Raw genomic sequence first — 20,692 nt, forward strand, 5'->3', positions numbered from 1 at the left:
TTCCTTTTGTTATCCTGCCCCTGCTCCCTTGCAGCCAGACAAGGGCAGGCACAGAGCAGTGCATGCACTACCCTGTGTTACTAATAATGGCCATCCATAAACACGAGAGCCAGCCGTGGGGATCAAAGCTGTGACCTTCATCAGGAGATGCTTCTTAGAGCAAGAAAAAGGAAACCTGAGGCACGGCTCGGGAGGGAAGCACTGTTAGCAGGGGCCATCCCCACCTTCCCACTCTCCAGAAACGTGCTGAGGGGCTGCAAGCCCCCTAAACCAGCCAGCATGTGAAAAACAGCCTTGCTGTCTCTGCAGGCAGTTTCCACCTCCCCCCTTTTCTCAGTGTCAGACATTCATCTGCATTACGGGTAATTGGATAAAGAGAAAAATATGAGCTGCGCTTTTTTTGCTTCCTATTCTGTGAAAAGAAAAACTCCCCTCCCCTCTATGCTTTTTCGTTTTAAATCCCGGGGCCATTAGCAAGCGTCAAGGTTTATTTCCTCGAGGTTCATTATATCATTTAAATGCAGATTACAATTTATCTTAACCCTTAGCTGAAGCGGGTAGGTGAGTTTTTATGATGACAACTTATTGTTTTGCAGGCATTTGTGCTAACGAAAAACAAAGGATCTGACACAGCACAAGGACAATTTGGTTCCTTTCTCCATTGAGAGGTTTCACTTGTACCGTCAGGCTAGTGCCAGAAACCACACATTTTTTGGTCATCTTTAGGGTGTTCCAGGAAACATATTGTCGACAGATCTCAATTTTTCAGTAGAAAAGCAAGTAGAAGAATGACTCCCCAGCCCTCCCCATCTTTCCTCCACATAAAGCTTTCAAGGCTTCTTTATTGATGAAGAATGACCCTAACAGTTGTAAATCCTATTTTTTTTTCCCAGCTTGTGATCTCTCCAGCCTGGCCAGCACGGGAAGCCGTGATGGCCTCTAAGTGCCTCTCCAGAAAGGGTTAAGGTATTTCAAACTACAGACTCAATAAGCAGCTCACAGAAGTGTCCTGTCCCGAGGGCAGGATCAGTGTATGAGAATTTGCTCAGATCATTTAATGTTTGTAACTTGATTTCCTGCCGGAAAGCTTCTGTGGGCGGAGTTTCTGCTGAACCAGACAGAACTAGAGCTATTTCCTTCTCCAGATTGCTTGTGCATGTCCAGTCAAGCTAAACTGAATTAATAGCAACCGGCTTGTTTCCCCCACACACCCCTTCCCATTGACTTCTTGCTGTGGAAATACGGGAAGTATGTGATAATCTTGCTGCCAGGGCAAGTGCCTCAGGAGATTGGATGATCCCACAACCTCGGGCAAGTCCCATTCTTTCTCTGAACCTCTGGTCCACTTCTTGTTATATTCTGGAGAAAGGATGTCCTAATGACCAGTCTCCTGCCCTACTGATTTCCTACATGACCTTGAGAAAGTCACTTAACCTCTGCCTGCCTCCACTTTCCATGAAATGGAGAGGAAACCAGCAGAAGGCTCGGTCACTCTGCTGCCACCACCAGTGTTAAATCATGGCCCGTGAGGACTGAAAGTAAGATTCTTTCCAGTTTAGCTTAAGGACCAGTTGCTATTGTCCCCTGGAACAGTGCAGACCTGTGGTGGATCACCAGAAGCACTTCTGCAAGCAGAAAACAGCCCTGTTACCCCCCATGCTCCCAGCTGCAAACTGATTCAATCATCCCCTGCCTTGACCATCCTGGGAAACATGAGTTTCCTCCACATTTGTCGCTGAATGCAAACAAATCTCCTTGGAAGGGGCAGAGCCTGCTTCAGGTGCTGTTTATTTACCAAAGTTCTGGGTTTCACCAAAGTAGTCTAAGTTAAACCCCATCGAAGATGCTTTTATCTATACTAAGAACATCCACACAGGGATGAATGCATGACCAGCCAAGTGAGATCCCATGGATCTCATAGGGGAGCAAATCGGAGCTGGGGCCAGGGATCTACTCCACGTACAGTCTCAGGACTCTACCGGTTTGAATGGTGTCGGGTCATGTCATTTGAGGTTCACCTGGTAATCCAGACACTTCAATATTGAGGTTAAGATGAAGGTGGGCAAGCTCCCTTCCCTCAGTCAAGTTTTAGCAGCAAAATTTGAAAATCCTCCCAGAGTAAACGGCAAAGTCACCCCAAACAAAAGAAATTAAGCACTGTGGGGTTTTTTCTCATGGGACCAAGAGATGAAATTCCTCTGAGGCACAGAGAAATTTCTGAGTGGCATGTTTCTCACCCTTTTCCAACTGCTGTCTCCACACCAGCTTGTCAGCCCCAGTGCCCAGTCTTTGCTGGACGCCTGGGGCAACACCCTCTCCCCCCACTCTGATAGTATCATGTCCTTAGGATGTGTCTACACTCCCAGGCGGAGCTGGTTACGCAGAATAGTCCTTTCCTTAGGCCTGGCTAAGTCTGGAGGCCTGGGTGTGAGATAGAAAGTAGGCACTGTTCCTTATCATACAAGGAAGATTATGCAAGAATGTCCTTTAATGAGGAAAACTGAAGGCGCTTTGAATAGGTATGTGGGGTTGGCTGCAGGTAACTCCTGGCAGCCAGCAGAGTTCTTACAGCATGTACCATCCCAGGTTTCCAGTGCCAGATGAAGTGGGGCAACCAGCTGCCCCACACCAACCTCCTTAAATCGAATGATCAACTCACCTTCTCTTACAAAAAAAGCACAAAATTTGAGGACCACACCACTGAAAGGACCATCACCAGGACCTAAAACTCAAAAGGTTTTTCTCTTAAGGTTACTTCATCTCCTTTCTGATTGCTGGCTTGCATGCGTGGGAATGCAGCGTGTATGGTTTCATTTTCTTGATTGCAATCATTCTGCAGACCACCTTCAGGCACACCAGGGACCACCAGTAGTGCAGGGACCGCATGTGAAGGAGCCCTGCCCTGGGAGACCCATCCTACCTTCCCTGATGTGGTTAAAATGCCATTCCACATTGCAAGGATTTAACCACGTTCTCAGCCCAGAGGAAAGCCCTGGACTGCGCTGTGTGCCTGAGAAAGCAGGACTGAGCTTCAGCTGTGTAGGAGGGCAGCTGCAAGAAGCCAGGATATCTGCAGCAGCGGTAGAGTTCCCTTCACAGCCTCCCCCGTCTCTTTGACATGCAAATGCAACCTCTGAGTCTCTGGACCCAGCTCTTTCTGTTCTGAAGCCTTCGCTGGCTATTAATACCTGAGGAACCTGTGAAGTAGGCAAACAAGGTTTTGATGAGTGTGGGAAAAAGAAAGGCGTTACCATGTATGAGTGAACTTCAGTTTCGCTCATGTGCTGAATTAGTCAGTGCCTTCAAGTGAATTCCAAGTGCTGGTCCAGCTATTAAATGACTCTTCTAATGGAGCTAAGTGCTCCATTTTGAGTCTCTCCTGGAGGAAAAGCTAAATTCAAAAAATAAAATAAAATTTGAATCAGAACTATTGCATAGATTTTGGGTTGGGGGGGTGTTGGGGTTTTTTTCTGTATGTTGTTTTGGGGGCTTGGAGGCTTTTTTTAAGCCTTTTTTTTTTCTCTCCCAGAAAGAAACAGCATCCACTAGTCAATACATAGCAGCTTCTGGGACTTCTGCAAGCTGGAGAAATCTAGTTTGCTTTTCATGCCATGAATGTTATGTCTGTGTCAGGAAATCTCATTCAGATGTTGCAGTCCCAGAGGAACATGATGTGATAACTACTTCACCAAAGGAGCAGAAGTACCTGGTGTAGAGAGTCAATACACAAGCTCCAGTGGCTGAGAAATTCAGTGGAGGACTTGTTCAATTTGAACAGCTAGTGGATGGGTAGGAGGCATCAATGTGGAACATTAACGCTGACATCTCAAGAATTCATGTTTCACTTCCTACCCTGGAGGAGTGAGTTCCTCCTGCAACCTTTCCAGACGAGAATTATCACTTTTCTACTGCTTCCTCCTCTAACACAGCAGCCGCGAGAGGTGTTGTCTGCAGGTGGCAAAAGCAGAATCATTTTTTCCCTCAGTGTCTTGGCTTGAAGAAAGCTGAGTTTGGCTGAAATGGAAATGACAGAAGGGGCAGGGAAGGACCATGGGAAAAAAAAGATTACAGAAACTCAGACAAAGCAGGTGTATGGATTTCATTTCCATCCTTTCTGCAAACATGGAGGGCTTCATCCAGGAAAGTGTCCCAGCTGTAATACAAGCACTTTGACAAGCACACATTAAAACATAGTCAGGCTTTCCACTAACACAGCCTGGTGGGATTAGCATCTCTGCAGAGGTTACAATCCTTCCACATTGCTTTTCAGTGCATTAGGCTGAAAAGCATGCTCAAGGATGCTCATGTGCACAGGAGATTGTCGATATTTGTGCTGAAAATCCATTCAAATTTAGAAATTACAGCTAACGTGAAGCCTACTTGATCCTCTTAAGGCAGTGACCTGATTGTGGAAACATTTCTCTCTGCTTTTTCTCTAAAATACAGAGAAGTGAAGCAGGGTGAAGATGGATTAAGTCTTGCCAGGAGACCTGAAGGTGTTCCTCAATTGCACCGCCTATCAATTTTTAATGCCTACATCCCCCACTCCAGCTTACAATGGATAGAAGTTCCCCTGCTCAGGATATTCTCTGATTCTGTGGTACCCAAAGAGCAGCAGTAAAACTGGTATGAATTTACACTCCTGGCCAAGAAGCCATGCTCTCAGGCACAGGAACCCTTCAGCCTCACCCATGCAAGAGGGATTAAGCTGGAGTTTAACAGTACTTCTGAGGGAATGTGGTGGAGCCTCATGCTGTTGCCCCTTTTTCTTCTGCCAGACCTGCCGAGCTGAGATTGTGCTTGAGTGCTGCAATTTTTGCCATGTGACATTTCAGATGGGAAGCAAAGAACAGCTCTGCCAACCACTGCTCTCAGGTTCTCTGCTAAATAAAACCAGATTGCTGGCGTTTGCTGTGTCTGAAGGAGAGGCGGGCCTGTCATTTTTACAAACAGTAAAGGATACAGAAAAACAAACGTATTCCCTCGGAGCCAAACGCAGTTCCCCATCATGCCTGGGAATCCCCGTGGAAGGGAAAGGGGTCATGCTGTTTTAACAAGAAAAGATTTGACCAAAAATACCCAACCAAGCACAACAGCTGCAAAGTTATTTTTCTTTGGTTCTTTTTGTTTGTTTGTTTCAGTTTTCAATATTTTGGCTTTTAAAGAAAGCAGTCTCAGGCAGGCTTCTCTGTTTGTCCTACCATCACCAGCTTTAGCAGGAAGACTTCTGCCCTCCAGAGCTTTCCCTAGGCTTTGCTAGACTGATTCTAACACCACCAAAAGTCACACCCTGAGTATTTCATTAAAATCTTTGACGTGAATAACAGATAATTTTCTCCCTTTGAAAAAGTAGCAGGGACTCAGACAGCAGAGCCTAAATGTCAGCAGCGAGGGAAGTCACAGGTTTTATTTCTGTTCTCAGCAGACGTCTTTTCAAGGTGTGAATTTGCTGATGTCTAACCAAGGTTAAGCTTATGCTTTGCCTGGAGAGGGGAAGGGGAAGGAGAAAATGAAAATACCTTTCATCCAGTTCTGGGTTTCAAACTTGCAGACACCGAATGTCCTGAATATCCTTTGGAATCAATCAACACATTCCAAAGTTTTATCCAAGGATCCATTTTATATATTTACGAGCATACACTGTAGTTCCATAACATTCATCGCATTAAGAAACACCGGTAAAATTAACTTTTGTTGTTGTTGTTTTGGGGGTGTTTTTTGGTGTTTTGTTGTTGTTGTTGTTGTTTGTGGTGGGGTTTTTTTTGTTTGTTTGTTTTTAGTGCATTAAGAAATTCCGAACCATTCGTTTCCTTTTTTCTTTTCCCCTCTTTTTTTTCTGTTGGAAACCATCATATACCAAACCAGCCTTTCTCAAGTTCTGCTGGAGGACTTTCTGTAGGTCATGACAGGTCACAGCTGTGTTATGTAATGACATAACACGCATCAGGGGAGGTTTAGGTTGGATATCAGGTAAAGGTTCTTCACCCAAAGGGTGGCTGGTCACCCAAACAGACTCCCCAGGGAAGTGGTCACAGCACCAACATTTGGAACAGGCATTGGGACAGTTTAGGAAGTGTTTGGACAACACTCTCAAGTATTTGGTGGGATTCTTGGGGCTGTGCTGTGCAGGGCCAGGAGCTGGGCTTCATTGATCCTTGTGGGTCTCTTCCAGCTCAGGGTATTCAGTGATTCTATGATTCCAGGTTGCTCCTTAACCAAAGAACAGCTGTGCATACTTTTAACAATGTTCTCAGAAACATGAAACACTGTCAGACTGTTCTTGCTTAGAGGGCACTGGTTTAGTGCCTTTCAGGGAAGAGGAAAAAATACCCTTGAAATGCAAGCACATCTGAGGATCTCCTGATCTTCATCTCTACGTATTTGTGTGCGTCTCCTGAGGAATCACCTCATCCCTCAGTGCCTGTTACCCCAAAACCTCTATGATTCTTTTAATGCCCTTGGCTGTCTCTGTGGTGATTTCTGCTAAGAAAGTCCACAATAAATCAGAAATAAATGAAAAAGGTAACCTGTGATGACGTCAGGTGTTCTGTTCCTACTCCTTTAAATTTATGGTAGTTCTTTACACCTCAGATCTAGACAGGAGTTTATAGACAGAAAGGTCAACAAGCCAAGGTGAGACCCTTGGTTGTAAAGTAGCAGCTCCTGAATCATTCCAAATCCCGAGGGAGTGACCCACTGGGTGACCCCGCTGTGCCTCACACCACTGCTGTAGTGTACCCAGCACCAGTAATGAGAGGTGTTAAATATATCCTTTATAGCTCCTGGAATGGGCAGCCTCCTCCCCACATCCAGCCTGGCCTTTGGGAAACCATGGATATCTGCTCACGGTCAACACTGCACTGAGTTTGGCCTGTGTTGCTGCCCCTGTCCCTCCTCAAGGCCTCCCCTTTGCCTTCCTCATCTTTCTCTTTGTCATTCCTTTTTCTTATTTCCCCCTTTTCCTCCTCCCCTTCCTCCTTGTCATTATCACATTCTTCTCCTTTCTTCTTCCTCCTCCTCTTCCTTCTTATCATCTTCATTTTCTTCTTCTTAGAATCACAGAATGGTTTGGGTTGGAAAGGACCTTAAAGATCATCTCGTTCCAACCCCCTGCCATGGGCAGGGTCACCTTCCACTAGACCAGGTTGCTCCAAGCTCTGTCCAACCTGGCCTTGGAAACTTCCAGGGATGGGGCAGCCACAGCTTCTCTTGGTAACCTGTGCCAGGGCCTCACCACCCTCACAGGGAAGAATTTCTTCATAATATCTACCCTCCTTCAGCTTAAGGCCATTTTCCCTCGTCCTGTCTCTCCATGCCCTTGTCCAAAGTCTCTCTCCAGATCTCTTGGAACACTTTTGGGCATTGGAAGGGGCTCTAAGGTCTTCCCTGAGCCTTCTCTCCAGACTGAACAACCCCAACTCTACCAGCCTGTCTTCATACCACAGGGCTCCAGCCCTTCTTGTTCTGTCTTCCATTTCTCATTTCCTTTTTCTTTTCCTTTTCCTTTTTCTTATTACTTTTCTTTTTCTTTTTTCTTTTTCTTCTTCTTTTTCTTTATATTTTTCTTTCTTTTTCTTTTTTACTTTTCTTTTTCTTTTTTCATTTCTTTTTCTTTTTTCCATTTCCTTTTCTTTCTTTTCCTTTTCTTCCTTTTCCTTTTCCCTTTTTTCTTTTTCCTTTTCCTTTTCCTTTTCCTTTTCCTTTTCCTTTTCCTTTTCCTTTTCCTTTTCCTTTTCCTTTTCCTTTTCCTTTTCCTTTTCCTTTTCCTTTTCCTTTTCCTTTTCCTTTTCTTTTTCCTTTTCTTTTTCTTTTTCTTTTTCTTTTTCTTTTTCTTTTTCTTTTTCTTTTTCTTTTTCTTTTTCTTTTTCTTTTTCTTTTTCTTTTTCTTTTTTCTTTTCCTTTTTTCCTTTCCTTTTTCATTTCCTTTTTCCTTTCCCTTCCCTCTCCCCCTCCCCTCACACCCCTCGCCCCCATTCCCGCCCCCTCCCCCTTGGCTCCGCCCCTTTCCCGGCCCCGCCCCCTCATCGCTCCGCTCCCCCCCGTCCCCATTGGCTGCGCGGGGCGGCACGTGAGGGCGCGGGGGCGCGCGCGGGGGCGGGGCCGGGGGCCGCGGGGGCGCGCGCGGGGCGGCGGCGGGAGCGGGAGCGGCCGCACGTGCGGGCGGGGGGCGAGCGGAGCCGGGCGGGGGCCAGTGCAGCACAGCCCAGCCGAGCCGAGCACAGCACAGCCGAGCCGAGCCCAGGCAGCGGGCAGGTCAGTGCGCGGCGGAGGAGGCTGGGGACGGGGCTGCGGGAGAGGGGGAAGCGCCGGCGGTGGCGGCACGTGGGTCCGCCCGCGCAACAATGCGGGCGGGAGGGGTCCGAGCGCTGCCGGCCGCGGGGCCACCGCAGCGGGGCTGGGCAGACTGGGCGGCGGTGGCCCCGGTGCAGCCATCTCGTGGCTATGGCGGCGGGACAACAGCGTGCGTGACCCCCCTCCCCGCACCGTGACCCCCACCTTTCCTATTTCCCGTCTGATTTAACTCAAAATTAAAGGAGGGAAGCTACAGCGCGGGGGGAGGGGGGTCACGCACGCTGCTGCTCGCCCGGCATACCCCCGTGGGGAGGCCACGCGCGATGCCGCAGTCCCCTGCCTTGTGGTACCACTCGGAGCATCCCACAGACCCCCATCCCAGCCCCGTGGGTGGGATGCGGCGCGGACGCTGAGGGGGCTCCGCGGGGCCTCTCCACCCCTCCCGGCGCCGGACGCAGCACTCGGTGTCACCAGGGGCCCCAGGGGGGAAGTTCCATGCTCCATCCAGGCTGTCTGGACTCGCTATCCCCATGGATGTTTCCCACCTCTCCGCGTCAGACGGATGGGGCTGCGCTGGCTGCATCAGCTGCGGCAGGGACGGCCTCTCCCGGGGCATGTTCGGGACAGGCTTCCAAGGGAAGTGGTGGAATCACTATCCCTGGGAGTGTTCGGAAAGCGTGTGGATGTGGCACTTGGGGACATGGTTCAGTGGTGAACGTGGTGGTGCTGCTGCGCTGAGGGTTGGACTTGGTGATCTGGGAGGTCTTTTCCGCCCTTAATGATTCAGTGATTCGATATTTGAGCATGTCTCGTTAGGCTGACGAGCCTTTCGCTGGTGGGGGCTTGGGAATGCCAGTAGTTCCCATTCCCAGAGCAGGCAGGTCACCTATCAGGAGGACACCCTATGCCTTTCTCTGCCGTAGGTAAGGTGCATTTTTGCATACAACAGGGATTACTAATCCAAACAATTAGCTGGAATCTGGCAAGTTTGTGCCGCTGCCAATTTCCAGTTAATTCAGTTACAGCTTCATCTTTCTGTGGAAAGGAGCTGAAACATAAACGAGGTGATCTCGCATCTGGAGCTGCTGGGTTGGGTTTATGTGCATCCTTCTGGCTCAAGGAGGATCAGCAAGAAAACTGAGCCTTCATGAAGTCGTGTATTTATTCCACAACAATGGAAAAAGAGTAGTGGGGATAAACGGGGCTGGTGACTTGTTTGAATACAAAATATCATGAATCTCCCCTGTTATGAACTGGATTTAAATCCTACTGTTGCAACAATTACTAATTTTTTTGTCATAGTGTATGTTTAAAATGTTGCAGGTGGATTTGAAGCTCAGGGCTTTGTGGACCCACCAATATTCTGCACCAATATTTATATACATCCAGGATGTATATACACTGTGTTGTCACTAGGCTTCAGAATTAACCTTCCAGGTGCTGGCTAGTAGGGGTACAGTCCCCCACAGCTGCTTTTTGGGGATGTCAGGTGCTAGTAGCAAAGACCAAATTTGACGCTTGGGCAAGGGAAGCAAGAGACTTTAACCTTTGGTAAGTGCTGCAATCTGAAATTTGTTCCTTTTGGGAACATTAACTTCCACAAGGCTGGAAATAATCGTGTCATCAGCGTGCCACGAGCCATCGCCCTGTTGGCTCTGCTTATGGAGAGGGCTGCTTGCAGAAGCAAAAAGCTTTTGTTACAGCTGTTTTATTTTTGTGTGTGCCTTGATAGCTCAAAAATCACTTGCCGGCTTCCAGTCAAGGCAATCCTGGATGAGAAGCATCCGCTGGGATCGGCCTGTTAAGTGCATTTCTTTGATTTGACAGCAGAAGTGCCCATGGAAACGTCAAAAACCCCGACGTTTAGGCATGTTTCCAGCTTCATCCTTCCCTGCAAGCCATGGAAATGAGTGGCTTGAAAGCCAACAGCACTTGATATTAAAATAGCAAACAGTAAACATGGGCTCCTATCAATAACTTGGGGTTTGTCTTAAATTATGGTTTGGGGTTTGTCTTAAATAGACGCACGTTGCCATAGGGAATCAAAGTTTAGCATCCAGACGTGCTCAGCGGGGTGGTAGCGTCTTTGGACAGGGCGTAGTGTACTTTTATAGCATAAATTAAAATTAAAAAGGGTTTTAGCTGTGTAGCAGTGCTGTTGTGTAAGAAAATTGCCAATTTTTGGGCTGAGACCGCGTGGTTTCTGGGCATCATGTGCTGTGATGTGTTGGTAGATGGTGTTCCCGGGCGGCTTTGGACGGGGAGAGCGAGTTTTACCGCTCTGGGGCTGAACCCTGCCAGAGTTTTTCAGCCCTAAAACGAAGTGCAGAGGAGGCTTTGTGTGTGCCATGGGTAGCCAAACTGAAAGCAAAAATAAACACCCGCAAAAGCTGGGTTTTTTTTTTTGGTCGTTGACAGAAAAGGAAAGTGCCGGTGCAGGGGCGGGCGTGAAGTCCCGTGTTCATTACGCTCTGAATCTGGAAAATACATATTGTGGCACATGGCAGTGGCGTGCATGGCTCATTTTTGCATCTTCTCTTTTTCCCTTCTGATTTAACCCAAAATTGAGGGAGGGAAGCAGCACCCATCGGCCATCGGTTGTATGTTCATTTTTGCCAAGTTACGCCACTTTGCGAACACGAGACGCGGCCGGATTCCTGTGGCAAGGAGCCCTTAAAATTTCAACAGCTCTACCTATAAATACAGTCGCCGTGAAAGGCAGTCCAGCTTTACAAGAAAAAAAAAGCAACCACACTCTTTTTTTAGTCTCGCTGTATCTGCCTGACTTTAGTGCCATGCGATGCATCTCTGGCCGAGTAGTGAAGTCGAGGCAGCATGGAACATTCAGTCTCCTAATTCCTCTTGCTAATTTACGTGAGGAATGGGTGCAAGCAGAGAAAAAAAATTCGTTTTAGTTGTCCTGGAGGTTTTTGGAGTTGGGGTGGTGAGGTTGGGTCTGTGCAGCCTCATGGCCTTTGCAGAGGGACCTTTGGTGATTGCTTGGTCGCGGTTAGTCCCCAGGAGCTGCTGCGGGGCAGTGTAGGATGGAGTCTAAAGCATCCCTTTGGTGCAAAGCACGTCCCAGGTGAAAATTAAAGGGGAAAAAAAATAAATAAAGAAAGAAGCTGGCTGCCACCTTGCCCCAGAGGTGTCTGGGCTCACCCGCTGTTCTCTGATGCAACCTCAACTGCCCAGGGAGCTCAGGGGCTGGTTTTGGACATGCCCAGGGTTGCCCAGGGACAGGCTGGGTACAGAATGTTCTTGGCGCTCCTCCACACCAGTGGGAACCCCCACCAGCCCCAGATGGATGCCGTGGGGAGGTGGCCACTGTGCACATCCTGGTGGAGAAGACAGCACTACCTGCAGGGCTGGGATTTAGATGGAGAAGCTGCCAGGGAGGGTGGTTTTGCAGCATAGCGATGCTTTTCAACCTTTGTAGCCAGAGCAGCTTCGGCGTGGAGCCCTAGGTCACCTTGCAGTGCCAAAACCTGCTGGGTACGGTTGGGATGGGGCATGGGCTGGGAGGCGTGCGGGGGTGGGGCGGGAGAGCTCTCCGCGGCGAAGTGCTGCGTGTGCAGTTGGGCGAAGTGCTGAGCCCGGGCTGCGCGGGAGCTGCAGACAGGCAGCGCACGTGACCGTCTGAATTTCAGGGGATTGCTGGACCGCTCTGCCAACAGCATCTCGCGGCTCATCGCCTGCGATATCGCTGCTTTTCCCACCACCACCATCCTCCTTTTTTTTTTTTTTGTCTTTGTATTTCCTTTCCGCTTCCCCACCCTGCCTGATTTCCAAGCCGAAGCAGGAGGGATGAACGCGGATGCGGAGGGTGGCTGCAGCTGCACTGGGTTTGTATCCAAATGGGTTCCTGGAAGGCAAGTTTTTTTGTTGTTGTTGTTGTTTTTCAGTCTTAAAAATATTTTTACAGCAAGTTTCTCACATCGGAGCTGTTTGGCTGTCAGGTTTAGTTTCCCATGACATGGAGTGATTAGAGGAGGGAGGGGAAGGAGGGGCTGGATGCTGGTTTACATGCAGATCTCTCTGCAGAGGTACCATCACCTATTGATGGTAAATGTGTTCCCTCTCATCTCTGCGATAGTTCTCAGAGATTTCCTCTTTTACGTCACTTCAGTTAATAAGATGTTTAACTTGGGAGCTGGGGGCGATGTGGCGTGTTATCATGTTGCAAGGAACACTGGGGATGACGAGTTCCCGCACAGACTTGTGCTAGGGAAGATCATATCAATGCTGTGGAGAACAGCTGGGTTTGGAGTCAAACCACTGCCTTTCACCCTTAATGAACCTGACCTGGCTGTGTCTCACTCTTTTTTATTATGACCATGATTATTATTTCCCTTCTAATACTGAGAGAGGCAAATCAGTCCTCTCTGTCTGCTGCATTGTTGGAGTCAAGGGTCCACCTTGATTTTATTGAGCAGATTGTGTCTGCCTGGCTGGGCTTTGGCTCTTTTTTCCCCCCTTTTTGGGGACCCCTGAAACATTTCATGAGGGCACTTGATGACTTTTTTGTGGTGACATTGAGATGATGCTACAGGTGCAGTGGCTGCAGAGCCAGAGCCTCTTCAGGAAAGTCCTTGACTGTGCGTTTTGAGTCCCATTCATGTCACTAGTTGATTTTAAGTTAAGAAAGCATTGCTGTTGGACACGCCTTGACCAGGAATAGCCTGCCTCCCTGCTGCCACAGTTTGCCAGGCCAGCTCATCGAGAGCGGGCGAGTTGGTCAATAAACGCTCCGAGCAGCACCCTTGGGAGTTGTAAACCAAAATAGGAACACTTGTGTCCTTCAGTCCCTCCTTCCTTGCCAAGTTGTTTTCTTCCCCCATCTCCTTCTCCAAACTGCCACTCAAACCCTCTCATTTCTGCTGTGTTTTTCCACAAATGTCTTTTGAGCATGACAGCAAGGAGAAGAAACCTGGCACAGGGCCACGGGTGCCACGCCATGGGGGACTGATGCCTGTCAGCCCAACCTTTGCCTGTGGCTTTGGGGGCCCCTTCGTTTTGGGTGACTTGGCAGCTGCACGTGGGTTCACATCTGGCAGCAGTTGGGCTTGGAGCTGCCTCTGTCTGCCACCAGACCCATCCCACCTGCCTGCATCTCTTCCAGGGCTACCACCTCATCTCTGGGGCTTGAGTCAAGTAGCCCAGGCACGGTGACCAAGATGTCCCCATGGAGGTGTGGAAAGGGGAAGGGCTCCATAACGCTCTCAGGGCAAGGGGGACATAGAGAGTTTGCAGATAGAGCAACCACAGCTCTGGTGGTGGCATTTTCCAACCTTCCAGCACGACCTGTGGCTCACAGTCCTGCCAACACTTAAGTGCTGACTTGCTGTCAGTGATTTTGCTCAATTACTCTTTTCTTTTTAAGACCAAAATGCTTCTTAAAAAACAACGTGCCACCGGCACTTGGTTTTTGAGAGGTTCACAGCCTCTCAGCTCAGCTTTTGCTCCAGGGAAGAAGCAACATGGTTGGATGCAATTTTCATCCCTCGTGGGAACAGGGTCTTAAAAAATAACCCTACCACATCCCAGCTCACGCCCTCACACTGCTGGATGTGGGAGTTAATTTTTCTTGTTCCTGCCATGCAGAACAGCCCCTCTCTGTGCTTTTGCTGCAACCTGGGACAAGGGGAATTTCGGGTGCAACTCCAGGCTCTGCTGGCTCGGCACATGTCCCCGAGCTGGGTGGCTGCCCAGGGCCCCCTTCATGTGAACGGGGTCAGCAGCTGGGAAATTGCAGAGCAAAGTGCCTCCCTGGTAATTCCCAGCTGCTGTTAAAGCGGCTTTAAAATAAATTCCCTCAAAGAGCAATTCCAAGTATTTGAGGGTTTGAACTTTTCCGGAGAAGGGTTTGGGAGCTGCCGGCTACCACGCTGCACCCTGGCATGCCGGGGAAAGGCGCCAGGGAAATTGCCCTCATTATCCCAACATCTAGAAAACACTTTTTTTAATGTCTATATGATGTTTGTTTATTAGGTGCGTGTGCAACACAATGGTTGGAAATGGCGCGCTGCTGGAAGCAAAGTTTGCTTTAAATTGGGAAGGTGGGTGGCTAAGCAGTGTCCTGGGCTGGAGGCAATGCCCAGGGACCCTCACTGTGCCATCATACCTGACCACCAGTGCTTACCTAGGGGTCCAGCCCAGCCGAGTGCCCTTCGCCGCACATTCCTCATCCAACTTTGCTTGGTAACGTGGGCACAACAGAAAACAAACTTTGCAGCAAGCTTTGCTCTCCCAGAGCCCCTGAAGCTTGCTTAAAAAAAAAAAACAACACCAACTTTGGAGCAATGTGGTCTTTTTTTTTTCTCATGCTTATGAAAATTCTCATACCAAACCAGTAACCTCTTCTGCCCCCAGTTCATTATTTTTTAAGGTGGCGTTAGGGGGCATTTAAGGGAAGGCTTGTCTCAGCCTCCGTGTCCCCTCCTCTCCTACATCCCGTCATGGCAAATTACAGCTTCATCTGTGCTTGTGTGACAGGCACTAAAAACGGGAGGTTTGGTCAACAAACAGGAAAATTAGTCTCATGCCTGAAAGGCCCTGGATGTGCCTGTGCTGATGCTCCCCAGGGTGCTTCATGTCTGGTGCAACGCTGGTCACAGGGATGTCCCCATGAGACTGGGTACCCCGAGCAGGGGACAGCCAAGCTTTTCCCAGCAGGGACAGTGCTGGGCTCCTGCCCAAGTCCCCTCTCCACTGGGCCCTGGCACCAGTGCAAGAGCAGCCAGGCTGAAGGCTGGTAATTAAACCCATGATCCAGGTCACTCCTGCCCCTCTCAGTGCCCCAAACGATAGGAATGCTGATAGCAGGACTGCATCCAGGCAGGGATATTACACCTCTATGAGCTCATTCAAGGAGCTTAGGAATGAACTGAGTAGTTTAGTGTAAAACCACCCTAGAAAACCCATTGCAGCGGGGAGTTTGTCCCCACACACCCTTCATTGCCATGGCTAAACTGTTCCCAGCTCAAACCCATTTTGTTTGTGGGCTGTCCTTTGCTCTGACAGCTTCTTAATGAACTTTCTATCCTGTATGTGATTTTAAAATATTTCTCTTTTCTTTTGTGGACATGACAGAGCTGTCTCCTGAGGTGGCAGAAAATACATCTTGCTTCTTAAGGTCGGGTTGGGAAACCTGCACATGGCACAAGGAGGTTTGCTGTGGATGGGACAACACCGGGTGCAGACCCAGCCCAAAGTCGTGTCCACTGGACCACACACTTAGCTCCCTTTTTTCTTCCCTTCCTCCAAAACTAATCCCTCCAGCCCCTTAGGCTTTTTTTTTTGTTGTTGTTGTTGCTCCTCTCTGAATTCCTTCTAATTTGCAGGCTCGCTGCCAGCATCCAACGCGCTATAAAAAGGGGACTTGTTCTTCAAGCTTCCCTCCGGTACGCAGCGTTTGCACAAATAGCAACACGCTTGACAAGTAGGTCTGATTCCCCCTGCTATTACCCAAATGCTCGTAGGGTGCTCAGGGAGTAGAGCCACTGTCTTAAGACAAGCCAAGTTTAATTTCACACAGGGCCCTGAGCCCAATTCCCAGCCGGTGTTTAAGCTCCTGTCAGCTGGAAGAACGGTGCCTTTTTATTTTCCTCCCCATGCCGCTCTCTCCAAGAGCAAGTAGATGTGGTTTGCACCCCTCTGTACCTTGCCAGCACAGGTACAGCTGCCACATGGGATGGCTGTGGCAGAAGACCCATGTCCTGCTGAATCCAGCCCCAAAGCCACCACCGATTTTTGGCTGGTCCCCCCCACCCCATTACAAGCAGCCTCGACACAAACCCCCTGCCAGTTTCCTTCTTCAAACTAATGAGCCGTTTGACCCTGGCAAGTCCTCCGGGAAAGCTGTTGCCAGAGCCTTGCTGCTCACACGGATGCAAACTGCTCTCGTTTCCAGCTGAAATTTATTTGTGGATGACTCGTACCCATTTGGCCTTGTTCTTCTTGTACCCGCACTGGCTTTTAGCTCGGATGGCTCTTTTCCCTGCTCTGGTGTTTATCCTCTGGCAGGCTGTGCCAAGAGCCCTGGGTCTGCCAACCTAAATAACCTCAGAGTTCCTGGTTGAGGGTGGATGGAGGAGGTGTAAGGGCATCTAGGCTTCCTCATTTCAGCAGTGGAGACAGCCCCAGCAACTCCATCTGGAGCCCACCCTCCCACTGACAGGGGAAAATCCACCATGCTGCCTCTGGACATCCTCACCAGGGACAGTCCCAACCTGCAGAAGGACCTGCACTACTAACAAAGGCTCTCAGATTTGAACACATCTTCTAATTTCAGTAGCACACTTCTCTTTTGTGGAGCAAAAGATCAGAGTTTTTTTCCTGATGCAGCCTTCAGCAACACCCTTTCCTCTTGTTTTGGGTAGCGCTGGGGCTCACACTCCTGCCTGTGCTAATCTTGTGCTAATCTCAGCCCTGGTCTTGTGGAGCAGAGGTTTCCAGTGCACGGGTGTGCCAGGCACTTTGCTCAGAGGCTGAAGTGGATTTACAACATTAAAGTTCATCAGTGCAAAATACACACATGGCTCCTTACTACTGGTCCCCTTTTGGGGGTGTTGGACCATCCAGGATGGTATGGGAAGAGCTGTGAGGTGTTTGCTCTCCCCCCAGGATGGTAATTTCCCACTTTGGGGACTCATTTTCCCCATACTTTTTGCAGCTGCATCTTTGCCATGAGTTTTCTTTGCAGGTTGATGCCTTTTATGTGCTTTCTTTTGAAGCTCTGTGCTTATTCCCAGTGATGCTGAGGTGCTGGTTTATCCATCTTGATTTAGACCCCTTCCTTGTCTTTGGCAGGCAGAATTCAGCTGGTTCCTTTGATGGAAGGAACGATGCTCCAGGTGCCATCATTCACCAGCTCCTTATTTCCTCCAAGTTTTCCTCTAGTTACAAATTTATTTTTGTTTACTTTTTTTTTCATCCCGCCTAATCTAAACTGTATCAGCGTGTGTCCATTTGAGGCAGGATTTTATATCCCCCTGCAGTGTCCTTTCATCATTCCATGCCCTCATTAAACCACACATAAATTGGCATCATTGAGGAGGAGCTGGGCTCTGCAGTTATTAGCAGGATTATTCTTATCTTTCCCAGTTTCCAGCAAAACTGCTGGGCTATTGTAACAAAATTCCCCCTAATGCTTGTCTGGGCTTTTGGGGAGAGTGATGCCGATGCAGCACTGAGCATCAGCAGCAGATACAAGCAGGAAACCAGCAGACCCCATCATATCTTTCCATGTTAAGTGATTTTTTGACCCCAAGCTCCTCTTCTCCAGGCCATGGTTGTTTAGTACATCAGGCTGGGCATTAACTTTCCATCCTGAATCTTTTCTGAGCAGCCCGTGGGCTCCTTTGCAGCTGCAGCATCCTGCGCTCGCCGGTGGTATCGCTGCTGTTGCTTTTTGCGTCGTGTTTTCTCACTGCCTAAACCAGCATCCACAGCCTCCAACACTTACAGTGGGTGCAGCTGGGCGTTTTCTCTCTGGAATCGATTTTCCTTGTTCCTCTCTCCCCATTTGTTTGGTTTCTCACTGTATTTAAAACCAGGAGAGTCCAGTGTGTGTTTTGCAACCTTCTGCTCCTGTTATTCATTTCTTAGAAACGAAGGGGAAGGAACCACAAGCAATAAAGAGCTCGAGGTTTGAAGACTGGCTGTTTTATTAGTCAAAACTAGAAATGCAGTGACTGAAGAGGGCAAGAGGAAATCCTCGCTGCAGATGTACCTCATTTAAGTTTAGGCTCGTGTAGGTCAAATTTTGGGGGCTGTGGATTTCCTCCTGCTCCAGTTTTAGATGGAGCTGTTATCACTGCCATTACTGCAAAAAGCATCTTAGTTTTTTGCCTTTTGCACCTCAGTTTTGGACCCCCCAGGCTGGCTTTCCTGCACCGTGCCTGTCTGACACTGGAGGAGCAGAGGTGCCCATTTTAGTGACATCATGGCACCTCTTGCAGTGGGATTGCACATGGCTGATGGCAAGTGGGTGTCCATAAACCAGTCCCAAGGGTCCAAATCGTGTCAAGGAGGCTGAGTCTGGCCATCAACTGCCAGGAAGAGGGGATGAGGAGCAGCAGGGTGGCTCAGATGCCAAAGCCAAAGACACTCTGAAGCCCAAAAAGGACAAAAATAGGCGACTGGGTCATTCAAGAGGGTTTGAGGATGCTTAAGATCTTCTCCCTCGGAAGCAGCACTTACCAGATGAAAGGGAATGTCTTCAACCAGGCATTTTGGAGCATCTGGTTTGTGTTTGGTGCTTGGGGAAGCAGGGAAGGCTGGAAGGCTGCTCGCTGGGTTGGTGGCTGGGCGAGGAAGAGTGTCCTTCAGGGGATACAGCTGGTGGCTTACGAAACACATTTGACACCAGGAGCAATTTCCACATCTCTTCTCCCTTTTGGACTGCGTTGTCAATAACTTTCCAAAGTGTTAACTCTGGGCATGAGCTGGATTTCTGCTTGCGGGAGGGTGAGGGGCCATCTCCATGCAAAGTGGCGAGTAGGGGGATGCCCACGTGGTTTTCTTTTTAGGTTTTGCTCCTCCTCACTACAGAGGAGGCATTGGCATGTAATTACTGCCAGCTTTAATCCAGCCAGACCAACTGCCTTTCTGGCAAACACAAGTACAATAGGAGCCAAAGGTTATTGCATGCCCTAAATAAAACCATTGCAGCCTTGGGGCCTCACCCAAGCCCAGACCGCAAAGCATCCAGGACCGGCTCTGTTCAGTATTCCTGAGCCCAGAAGAGTTGGTTTGATGGCAGTGACCCATAACTTGTTTTTTCTTCTTTTCCTTCTGCCACCTGCACGCTTGTGGCCACTGCGGCACCTGCCAGGAGCAGCACATCTGGCCAGCATTAGCGAGCCCGCCACGGAGTGTGCTTGGTTCAGGGTTTTCCTTGCTAAAATCATTAGTGGCTTTAATTGAAAGCAGAGGTGGGTGAAGGCACGTCCCACAGACGTGCACCACGGTTTGCATGGCTCAGCCCAGCACATGGCTGTGACCAGGGGCCTCACAAACGACTGCCAGATGCAACCCAGTGTCCTGCCATCCATGGGATAGATGGAGATATCAGGCACCACCCAAGGTCCCATGTGGCCTGGAGGAGCCACCCGGGAGCCCATGCATCCCACCAGGCTTTTCTCCCAGCTACTGCTCCCTACTGGGATTTACACTGAAATCTGAAGGGTTTAACTTTCTATCCCTGAGCAAATACAGCCCAAAGTGATCCAAATGCATGACCTCACTCAGATCTCAAGAAGAGGTAAATATTGCATCACACTGAGCGTGCTGTATCCTTTGCCCCAGTCTGAGATGCTCTGCCCTGCTGCAAGGACAAGCCAGGCCAGGGAGGAGGTATGTGGTGGGAAAGGCTTTCTCCTCACCTCACAGTGTAATTATTGGTGTCTCGTGTCTGCAATGTGATGGACACTGGTCCTGCCCCCATGCAAGGCTGCTCTGGCTTCTGGCATCCCCACAGAGCTGCCAGCAGGGAGGAATTGCGTTTCACAATTCCAGGCTCCCACAAGATTATTGGAGGGAGAGGAATGTGCTGGAGAAAATATCCCAACTGCTGTTAAAAGGCACAGCTTTCCCTGCCCCTCTCTGGGTCAGCCATTCCTCCACCACACCAGACACCCTCCTCCAGCTGGCAGCACCCGCTGGAGCCAGCACGGTGTCACCTCCCCATACCACCCTGGGGTTCGTTTGCCCTCCTGGCCTCCCCTTTATGTGCAAATAATTGCAACTGTGATAAGCAGGCTCTTTTATGAAGAAGCTCTTTGCTTTTCCCTGGAGCTGCTCCTGGGACAGAGCTCAGTCACTTTATATCTGGACAATAAATCTCCAGGCTCTCCAGGGCACACCCTCCACACAAGGCAGTAATGGGCCTGCCAGATGCTGTTCTGTCTGGGTGAAGAGCACGCCAGCCAGTTGCAGCATCTGTAAATCATTTGCCAGGAGAGCCCAGGCAGTGAAGGAGTCTCAAGCTGAATCCCTTTTGGCCAATCCTTTCTAATCACGGTGAAGGTTTCTGTGCTACCCAGAGCACAAACATCTGTGGGCTACAACAGCCCGTGGTCCCAGGGTGAGAGATACATCCCACACGTCTCAGGAGGAAGGTGGAGAAATCTTTCTCCTTGGTCCTTCTGCTTCTGAAAGGCATGAAATCCTCGCCGGACCAAGGCTAAGGTATTCCATTTCCCTGATCCTACTCTTTGCATCTGCTGTTGCTACAAAATGCTGTGAGCATCAGATGATAAGGTGTGGTCCTGGGCAGTGGAAAGTACTGGGGAAGCTTGAACTGGTTTGATGTTGAGTCATTTCCTGGGTGATGGGACATGGACAAGGCTGAAAGTGGGGATGGCTTTCTCCGATGTACCTTCCCTGTTGAGCCTTC

The 20,692-nt window shown here is 49.3% G+C and overlaps 1 protein-coding gene across 2 annotated transcripts in view; it reads left to right on the top strand.

Annotated features, from left to right (window-relative positions):
- The first annotated feature begins 8,122 nt into the window (after nucleotides 1–8,122).
- PTP4A3 (protein tyrosine phosphatase 4A3) overlaps nucleotides 8,123–20,692 on the top strand; it is a 43,270-nt gene continuing 30,700 nt past the window's right edge. The window contains exon 1 of one of the 2 annotated variants that reach the window (XM_064643400.1): nucleotides 8,123–8,253. The gene's annotated coding sequence lies outside the window, so the exon portion shown is untranslated. Of the gene's footprint in view, nucleotides 8,254–9,107; nucleotides 9,216–20,692 lie in introns of those variants that run through there. The other variant, XM_064643442.1, reaches the window with a different exon arrangement.

This window comes from Pseudopipra pipra, chromosome 1, assembly GCF_036250125.1.
Source record: "Pseudopipra pipra isolate bDixPip1 chromosome 1, bDixPip1.hap1, whole genome shotgun sequence".
NCBI classification, from domain to species: domain Eukaryota; kingdom Metazoa; phylum Chordata; class Aves; order Passeriformes; family Pipridae; genus Pseudopipra; species Pseudopipra pipra.